The 10,999-nt window shown below is 35.6% G+C and overlaps 1 pseudogene; it reads left to right on the forward strand.

Annotated features, from left to right (window-relative positions):
- Window positions 1-5,520: 5,520 nt before the first annotated feature.
- On the forward strand, window positions 5,521-6,008 carry LOC103667733 (annotated as a pseudogene).
- The last annotated feature ends 4,991 nt before the right edge of the window (window positions 6,009-10,999 follow it).

Consider the following 10,999-nt stretch of genomic DNA (forward strand, 5'->3'; position numbering starts at 1 on the left):
GCATAAATAAGTAGCTTCCTTTTCTGTATTTCATGTATCCTCTTTTTGACATGATTAATTCTGAAGTTCTTCCATTTATTCTTGGGAGATAAAAGAGTGTACTAGGTAAGACTTTAGATTCTGCACAAAAATACCTTCTGAAGAATTAGGCTAAGGTGAGGAATTTGTTATACAAGATACAAGACTAATTAATAGCCAGAATAAATAAAATAGTGTGGATACTCTGCTCCCAGTAATGACTGAGTAGCTCCTATCTAACCCTTCACATACAACAACTAAAATTACACACACACACACACACACACACACACACACACACACTAAAAGCCCCCTGGAATAACTGAAAAGCAACTAAAAGCCAGCAGAAATTAGAGCTTACATTTATATAAAAATCATGGAACTGGGTGAATTTTCCATTTTTAAATGGATTTTTATTTGAGGTCAGGCATTAGTTGGCTAAAAAATAGTAGCCTGTAATCTTAGTGGTTTGAAAACAAAAGAACAGAGTTTGGGGCCAACACAGAAGCTGAAAAGTAAGTGAAAAGTGAGGGGAGAAACCCAGGGAGGGAAGAGCCAGAAAGGGAGAATTCCAAATTCTGCATATAAATTCTCCCCAAATCTCTGTCTGACCACTGAACTATGCATGTATGGAGCAGACTCAAAGCAGCCCTGCTAAGGCTAAAGGAGTTAAATAGAAATTTTCACCTGCAAGGTAGACAGCTTAGGAGTATGAGGTCAGCAAAGAGAATTGCCTGTAAAATCAACATTCTCAGAGGAATATAACACAATTCAGAGACTACAAAACATCATTTACAAGGTCTAGGATATAATCCAAAATTACTAGACATATAAAGAATAGAATAATGTAATGAATACTCAAGAGTAAAGGCAATCAGTGGAGACTAAAAGACCAGATGTTAGAATTAGCAAAGATTTTATTATAACTATCCTCAATAATATAGAAGAAAACTTGTTCATAATGAATGAAAAAGTAGAAAATCCTCCAGCAGAGAAATAGGAACTATTTTTTAAAATGGAAATTCTAGAATGAAAAACTAGATCTGAAATGTAAAAATAAGAGATTTTTCTCAGGAATAGATGGAATGAAAAAACAGAATAAAGAGCCTAGAAGCAGATCCATGAAAGTGTAGATACTTGATATATAACTGAACTGACATTGAAGATCAGTGAGTAAAAAATATTCCTCAAATTATATGAGATAAATGAATATTCACACCAAAAAAAAAAAAATGGATACTCTCACACCACATGTGAAATCAATCCTAGACTGATTAAAGACTTAAATGTAAAAGGCAAAACTTTAAAAATTTTAGAGGATAATTTAGTGGAAAATGTTCATGGCCTTTGGGCAGGTAAGGAATTCTTAAGAAACAAAAAAATACTAAAGATAAAATTATAAACTCACAAATTTGAAAGTATTTTAAAATTTTTAAATCTAGTTACAACACAGTGTGTACAGAGTACACTAACATTTCCATAAGAAGAGAAAACAAGAGTGTATATATAGTTATTGTTGAAAAAGGAGCAGAGAAAAGATAACAAACAACAGATGAAAATGATTATCTATGTGGAGTACAGTGGTTAGGAACTGGGTGGAGAGTGAAGAAATAGGAACCCGACTTCTCTGAGTAAATATATATGCTAACAATCAGTAATTAATAATATATTTTATTATATATTGATAATAATATGTGGTAAATATATATATTCCCCTATAAACATGTAAATATTATAAATATTTTAAAGTTAAATAAAAATGGCTTTTTAAAACCCAAACTCTAAAATTGAATACAAACAGAAACATGTGACTCTACCTATAAGTCAAATTGATAGCACACTTAACAACACAGGGAATATAATTAATTCAAGTAAATTTTAAACAGAATTCCCTGACTGTTCACCCCTAGTATGATAGAATGTAAGGATAAAAAAATGTTTATCCTTAAAAAACATATTTTAAAAAATTTTAAAAGATAAATTTTGAATTCTATTTAGTTTTGTTTTGAATAAGGGTACTGGTGGTATTGCTCTAAAACTGTTTTTGTGTACAGTGTAAAATAGAGCAAATGAGTAAATATTGTTTATGGTGTTTCTGGGGAAGCAGGATTTTCACTATGGAAAAAGAGGCATACCAAAATGGAATGGGAGAAAATAAGAAATAACCCTGTGATTTTGGATCTGAATTAGAAGTATCAGCAAGAACTCAGGATTTTGATTTTAAGAAACTTCCTAGGAGCTGGATACAATTAGCACATCTAGAGTCCACGTATTATATTCTAAATCTCATCCTCAGCCCAAAGGAATAGAACTACTTGAAGAAATGGCTGATACTGAATCTAGGACAAGGAATGTACAACATGAAGCATCACATGGTCCCAGAAAGCAAGTGTGTGCTTAAAGACTACTGCAATCATGTTGTTAACAGCAATAGAGCTATTTTCCAAATGAAAAATTATTTGCAACACTAATATGTCAAGGAGACAAAAGCAAAACTGGGTAGGGAGCTCAGAGCCCTGGTCATTCACCCTCCATATTATTTCCCATCCTTATTAAGTGGCAGCCTCTGAGACCCAGAAAGGGTCTGAGAACCAGTGGTCTATTGAAAAGAGCCTGGATTTAAATGTCTGGAAACCTAGATTCTAATCCAAATTTGGCCAAACATTAGCCACACAGTCCTAGGTAAATATTTAGTCTCTCCGGGCTATATTTACTTAAATGTAAAGCAGTGCTAAAGCTATTAATTTACCTATTTCACACTTGTGAGGATCAAAGAAGATAATTGCGAAAATTCTTTGAAAGGTTAAATATGATGTTTCTACACTCATGTAACTTATTACACCCCATGGGGCATTTAGACAAATTTTTGTATACAATTTGGCAGCTGTCATTCTTAGCTGTTGCCAAATGGCAGTGTAGCAGTAACAGATTTTTAATACATATCAGGGGAAGATGGACGTTCCCCTCTAGCCTTCCTTTCATCACAGATTTACTAGTCATGATGGTGTCAGGCATCTGACAGCACAAATACAAAGACAAAAGATTAAGATCTCGGGGCGCCTGGGTGGCACAGCGGTTAAGCATCTGCCTTCGGCTCAGGGTGTGATCCCGGCGTTCTGGGATCGAGCCCCACATCAGGCTCCTCCGCTTGGAGCCTGCTTCTTCCTCTCCCACTCCCCCTGCTTGTGTTCCCTCTCTCACTGGCTGTCTCTATCTCTGTCAAATAAATAAATAAAATCTTTAAAAAAAAACAAAAGATTAAGATCTCAAGGGTTCACTGTCTAATAAAGGAAAAATAGCATAAATAAAATACTTGATGCACTATGAATGCAATGCTGGAAACACTTATATTACATTTGCAACCAGAAGACAATGCAATTAGCAGCGCCAGGATTCAGGGTAGAGAGGGGTGGCAGGGAACAAACACTGCATAGAAATGAAGGCGCCAAAATAGTAAATCAGCTGGCAAAAACTAATGAGCATAATTTGGAAGTAAATATAGCAGACTACAAACATGCACTTACTTTCAGTCACCCTCGAAACCCCACTAAAGTGCCAATGAGCACCTGGCAGTATAGCAAAAGTATACAAGATAAATCAAGATAGGTTTAAACCAGCAAATCAAGGAGAGTTTAACAGTTAAAAAAAATTGATCAATGTAATTTGTCATATTAAGAAGTTAAAGAAAAAAATCATACAATCAGTTCAATCAGAAAAAACATTTGATAAAATTCAACTGTTTTGTGATTAAAAAGAAAAATTTCAGCAAACTTAACATAGAAGGAATCTTTTTAAATCTAAAAGACAATATTAAAAATAAATCTTAACCCACAAGCGAACATAATTTTTAATGCAGAGACACTGAAAATTATCCTTTTGATATAAGGAACAAAATAAGGGTGTCACTGTCCCACTTCTTGTCAACATTGCTCTAAGTGTCGTAGCCAAAACTATACAGCAAAATGAAGAAATATGATAAATAAGTTAACTTATTTATTATATAAATATGCACATATATATTACACATATATATACAAATATATATATGTGCTCTACAAACAGATCTACACATATATGGATACTTGACTTACGACAAAGGTAGTGGTGTAGTTAGAAGTGGGAGGACTTCTCAATATGGAATGACAGGAATGTTGAGTATCATTTTGGGGGAAAATGATATTGGAACACTTAGCATGCAATGAAATCAAAATCAATTCCACTTGGCTCATGGCATTAGGTAGGAAAGGCAAAACAATAAACCCTTTTAGAAGATTATATAGAAGAATATTTTCAGAAATTCAGGATAAGGAAATAGTCCCAAACAAAACACAAAAAAGGATAAGGTTAGGGGCGCCAGGGTGGTTCAGTCAGTTAAGTGTCTGCCTCCAGCTCAGGTCATGATCCCCAGGTCCTGGGATCAAGCCCTGGATTGGGCTCCCTGCTCAGTGGGGAGTCTGCTTCTCCCTCTCCCTCTGCCTTTCCCTCCTGCTCATATTCTCTCTCTCTCTCTCTCAAATAAATAAAATCTTTTTTTTTAAGGATAAGGGTAATATTAAGAAAAATATTAATAAATTTGACAAAATTTAAATACTTCTGCTCATGAACATACACCACTAAAAGAAACAATGACACTCCAGGAGTAATAAGTGCCCCTAGTATCTAGATTATAATCTTTTTATACTATTTCTCCAAAAAGAGAACCAGAGCACCTTTTAGAAATGGCAATTCCAAATCTGTAACACAAAATGTACAGAATGATTCGGAGACATCTTGTTCAGCCTGAAAGCAATAAAGTTATCAATGGCTACTTGGTGTCATACTGAAAGAACACAGGAGCCAATTAGAAGGGGCCCATATGGACCAAAGATGGGACAACTTAAGCATCTAAAAAAATAATGGCTCCAATGAATTGAAGTATATCAAATATATACAAATCTATGTATTCATAATGATACCCCAAAAATAAAAAACTTATTGATCACTTTTAGAAGTTGCTACAAGCATAAAATCCTTATCCTAAAAATGATAAATAAAAGGAAAGAATCGAGTTTTTTATACTGCTTTCCCTGTATACTGTGCTGCAGGCTAACAAAATAAGTGACCAAGGAAATTTCTTCTTTATAAATTAATCACAGGTAGTAAATGCAAGAATTATAGTACTAGTTTACAACCACTAATGAAATGGTTCATCTAGGCAACATTAATGGTTCAGAAATCTTAAGCGAAAGGTTGAAGGAGAATTTCTTAATGGATAATCATGTTGACACTATCTCAGCTCAAATCTAAGCGTAATTAAGAGTGGGAAAACCAGGGGCGCCTGGCTGGCTCAGTGGTTAGGTGTCTGCCTTCGGCTCAGGGTGTAATCCTGGGGTCCTGGGATCGAGCCCCGTATCAGGCTCCATGCTCTGCTAGGAGCCTGCTTCTTCCTCTCCCACTCCCCCTGCTTGTGTTCCCTCTCTTGCTGGCTGTCTCTCTCTCTCTGTCAAATAAATAAATAAAAATCTTAAAAAAAAAAAAAAAGAGTGGGAAAACCAGGCTTTATATGCCCCCAGACATGATGGAGAGGAAGTATATAGCATTACGCTCCTGCCAATGTGTTATTCTGGTGGCAGAGTGGTGGATTACCCTGTGCCTGGCAAAATGGAACCTGAGGCCACGAGTAGATATACCAGCCCAGTGAACCTGGCTGTCTTCCTCCATCTGACATTGGTGCTGTTGGCCATTGGCATGTTTTTCACCACCTGGTTCTTTGTTTATGAGGTTACCTCCACCAAGTGCACTTGAGATATCTACAAAGAGCTCCTTATCTCGTTGGTAGCCTTGCTCTTCATGGGCGTTGGAATCCTCTTCCTGTTGCTCTGGGTTGGCATCTACATATGAGTTCCCAAGTGTTCCAACAAGGTGGCTTCCCTGAATCCCTGCTTTTGTAAATTTAGTTTTTTACTATTGCTAGAAGTGTCCCACCTGCTGCTGCTCGTACTAAAGGCAGATGTACGACAAAAAAAAAAAAAAGTTAAACATATACCTATAATTTTATCCAGCCATTTAATTCCTAGGTATTTATCCAAGAGAAAGGGAGATACATGTCCACATAAAGACTTGTACATGAATTTTTACAGCAGCTTTATTTTTAAGAGCCAAAAGGTGGAAACAACTCAAATGTCCATCAGCAGATGAATAGATAGACAAATTGTGGTGGAGTCATACAATGGAATAGTGCTCAGCAATAACAGGGAAGGAACTAATGACATAACAACATGAATGAATCTTAAGTTACTTATGCTGAATGAAAGAGTATGTATGATTCCAGTTACATAAACAGTATGATTCCAGTCACATAAAATTCTAGAAAATTCAAACTCATTTATAGAGATACATACAACATCAGTGGTCGCTTAGGGAGGAGTAAGATGGAGGGATTGCTAAGATCATAAGGCTGGTCACAGGCCCATTGCATGGTGTCAGATCACCAGTAAGATGATGAGAGCGTAAAAGTTGGGAAGGGACCAGCAGCAGTGATGGGATATTGATTGCATAAGAGGGATCGATCAATTAGGTAAATCTGTTAAGGATAATGGGAATCAGTTTCCTAACTGTTGGGAGAAAGGGAGTAAAAGTGTGGAAAGAAGGAAAACTAGAAGGAACCCTGCAGATTTGAAATAAAATTAGAGTTACTGAGGATTCATAGTTTTTAACTCATAGATTGATGGAGAAGTAAATCTGGATGTAAATGTGTACTGTTATGTGTGAATATTATATATGTATGCTATACATGCATATATACACACACGTATACACATAAATACATGCATACACATACATATATTCTCTAGCTATGTCTACTAAGAGGATATGGGAGCAGCAAGACCTTCAAAAGCAATGAGCACACCTAGTAGTCTATTTTCTAAATATCCACTAAGTCGAATCATAAAATGAAATTTCTTGTAGAAATAGTTGGTTCCAGGATAGGAGCAGAAAAACCAGAGGATGATCCTGGAATATTCTTTCTTTCTGTCCCAGAAAATAAGGAATGGCTTAAAGAATGATGGTGACATGTCAAAAGGGCAAAGAACTGTCTTGAGGTGATACCACTGGTAAAATCTAGGATGATTTGAGCATCATAGTAAATAATGTATTAAAGCACTATAATCCTTTGAATAAAATTGGAAACCATGGGTCAAAATCAACATAAATTTAAAAATTAATAAAGTTTCATGAGATATTTAAATGAGGTACTTCAGTATTATACAAGAATCTCCCCACAAAATATCTATTGATTATAAAGGACAAAAGAGTAAATTTGCAGCTGGAAGCCTAGCAAACTTTAATGACTTTAATCAAGTGATCAAAATAAACAACATCAATAATGGAACAAATAGAAATTATGTACCACCTGGTAAAATGCAATGAAAACAACATAACATCACTTTTATAGTTTTCTTGCCAGAGATGCATAAAGTAAGTCTACTCAAGGGTAAATGTCAGATAAACTCAAATGGAGGGACATTCTACAAAATAACTGACCTATAATCTGTAAAAGTTTCATTGTCATGAAAGCCAAGGAAAACTGGATGAACTATTTTGAATTTAATTGAAAGACACTAAAGAGAGAGGACAAATAATGCAGTGTAGTGATTCTGAACTGGAGCTTTTTGAATTTTGGAATTGCAAATTAGGGATTAGCTATAAAAGACATTATTGGGACAATTTGCAAAACTTGAATGGAATCTAAGGGTTAGATGGTATGGTACCAATACTAATTTCCTCCTTTTGATAGTTGTATTGAGGTTATACAACTGAACATTCTTGTTCATAAGAAATGCATACTAAAGAATCCCAGAAGTAAGGGGCATTATGGAGAATTATATGAGACATATTAGCAATTTACTCTCAGTGCGGAAAAAAATTCTGTACCACATTCTCAACTTTTCTGTAAATTTGAGTTTATTTCAAAACATTTTTAAATGGAAAAAGAAAGCCTATATATATATATATATATATATATATATATGATTTCATTTATCTGAAGTTCAAAAACAGACAAAAATATTTGTTTAGTGATGCATAATTTGGTGGCAAAACTAAAATGAAAACCAGGGAAATTAATACATAAAAGTTAGGCTAATGGTTACCACTAACAGCATGGAAGAGGGTGATGATTGGGAAAGGAAATGCTTGGAATTTCTTGGGTGCTGGCCATCTTGTATTGTTTGACCTGGGTGATAGCTAAACAGATATTCATTTTACAAATATTCATTAAATTGTACTTTTTTGTTTTATATACTTTTCTGTAAGTTCGTTGTATTTTGCAGTATAAAATTTTGAAAAGAAAATTTAAGAAAGAAACGAACAAAAATGAGACAATCACTTATCTGAACCTCTTGGGGAAGGATATATTTCAAATTTTAGATTTTTTCAGATTTCAGAAATATGGTGGATATGGTATATATTCTATAACTTCCCAAGTAGGTCACTTACTGTAACAAACACATCAAAATTTCAGCAGCAAAGCATCTAAATAATCACACCAGGTATCATAAGTAAGAACTATAGGTAGCCAGATATGTTCAGGTCAAATGTTTCTGTCAGATGAATTTGCCCCAACATAAAATTTTGTTTTGGTTTGGTTTTGATTTTCCAAGCTTTTTGAATTTCAGAATTGCAAATTAGGGATTGTGGACTTGTATTTACTTCAAAAAAATGTGCAGAAAATGAATAGCAATCATTGTATTCTACAAAGTTCAGCTGTGAGAAGCAGTTACATAGTAATCATGACATAAACAACGAATATTACTTAGCTAAGAACAATGGTATAAACATATTGGGAAGACTGTACTGGGAGTACACATTAATAAAACAAGTTTCATTTCCTGAAGACTGGTAATTTGTATGTACGGAAAGAGAGCTAAATCCCTATCTTCCCTACATAGACATTGCTTAAAACTGAAAAATCAAGAGGCAGCAATACAGGCATTATTTAGCAAGATGGAGTTAAGTATCAAGACATTCTTTTAAAAAGGTAAAAATGATTGCTCCTCAGTTTTAGAAAATGGGAGAGTGGTAGGAGAGAATCATAAGTCTGCTACTTTTTATAAACCTCAAGGATTTACTTGACTCTGTAAATTGTGTGAAATAAATTTTTTAAAGTGATTGTTAAGTACCTATTATGTGCAGGGTATTATACCTAAGTAAGTTATAAAAACCATTCTCAAAGTAGTCTATCTGGGGTCAGCCATGTATCTATAAATAAAATGACAAGGACTACCAGATGTATATGACAACAGTCATTGGAGGTTTAACCAACAGGAGTTCAGAAGATGGTAGAGAATGGTTACTGGAGGGAGTGTGCTTGAGCTGAGATTTAAAAATGAGTAGAATCAATACTTGTGTTCATGCTACACCCTTGCTGACAAGAGGGCTTCCACTCTGGTCTGGGATTTGGATATCTGAAATGATATTGTTGATGGGGTCCTTTTGGCAAAAAAAATTAAAAAATAAAAAACAGTAATAAATGGAAATGCCATTAAATATAAGCCAAAGGGAAGTCAAAGAACCACAACAAAACAGTATTTCTTTCTACCATTAATTCCAGAAATAGGTGGTTTCTCCTTCATTCTACTAGAGCAGTGGTTCTCAGCTGGGGGCTATTTTGTTGCCCAGAGTGCATCTGACAGTGTCTAAAGATATTTTTCACTGGAGAAGTGCTATTGGCATCAAGTGGGCAAAGGCCATGGATGCTGCCAGACATCCTACAATGCACAGGACAGCACACACAACAGAGAATTATCCCATGCGAAACACTCGAGTGCTGAGATTGGGAAACCCTGTTCTAGATCATCCAGTCCTGTCTCCTGTGTAGTGGTGGTCTTACGAAGAGGGGAACAGGAATTGGCACATGTATTATACCTTAAAAGATTCCAGGAAAGGGGTGCCTGAGTGGCTCAGTCAGTTAAGCATCTGCCTTTGGCTTGGGTCCTGATACCAGAGTCCCAGGATCGAGTCCCACATCGGGTTCCCTGCTCAGCGGGGAGCCTGCTTCTCCCTCTGCCTGCAGCTCCCCTTGCTTGTGATCTCTCTCTCTCTCCCAAATAAATAAATAAAATCTTAAAAAAAAAAAAAAGTTTCCAGGAAAACCTCCTAAGCATATTTGTCTCCAGGGGTTGATTACTGGTACTCTAAAACTTACCATTAAAATTGCATATTCAGAAGTTCCCAATTAAAAGGAAGAAGTAAGCTACTAAAGCAGCTATAACAAATGAGTTTCATCTTAACACTAAATCTGATCAATTGCAAGGGGTTACCAAGAATACTACCTTAAAAAGGATTCTGAAGACTCCCCTGGGTTCTGTATAGAAAAGGACCATGGTTGACTCATGATATGTAAACAGACACAGGAAAATGAGTAGGGACATGTCCTACATATTTGCCTTTAACATCTTCTATTGAGTTCAATTACCAGGTCTATTTTTCATCTTTGTAGGGAGTCATTGGAGAAATAAAAGTAATTTTTGATTGTAGGATTGACGATGAGTGTAGTAGACAGACTAAGGACCCCATAAAGATGTCCATACCCTAACCTCCAGAACCTGTGAATATGTTATGTTACATGGAAAGACAGAGTGAATACTGAAGATGGAATTAAGGTTGCTAATTGGCTGACCTCAAAATAGAATATCATCCTGGGTTATTAAGGTGGACCCAATGTGATCACAAGGATGAAGAGTGAAAGTAGAAGGAGGAAAGTAAGAATCAGAGTGAAATGTGATGACAAAACTGAAGTGAGAGATATATGATATGAGAAAGGCTAAACCAGCCACTGCTGGCTTTGATGATGGGAGGAGGCCACAGGCCATGAGAGAAGCTTCTAGAAACTAGAAAAGCCAAGAAAATTTATTCTCCCCTAGAGCCTCCAGGAAGGAATGCAGCTGCTGACACCTTGATTTTAACTCAATAACACCATTTCAGACTTCTGACCTTCAGG

Source organism: Ursus maritimus, unplaced genomic scaffold (genome assembly GCF_017311325.1).
Source record: "Ursus maritimus isolate PB19 unplaced genomic scaffold, ASM1731132v1 scaffold_7, whole genome shotgun sequence".
Taxonomy (NCBI): Eukaryota; Metazoa; Chordata; class Mammalia; order Carnivora; family Ursidae; genus Ursus; species Ursus maritimus.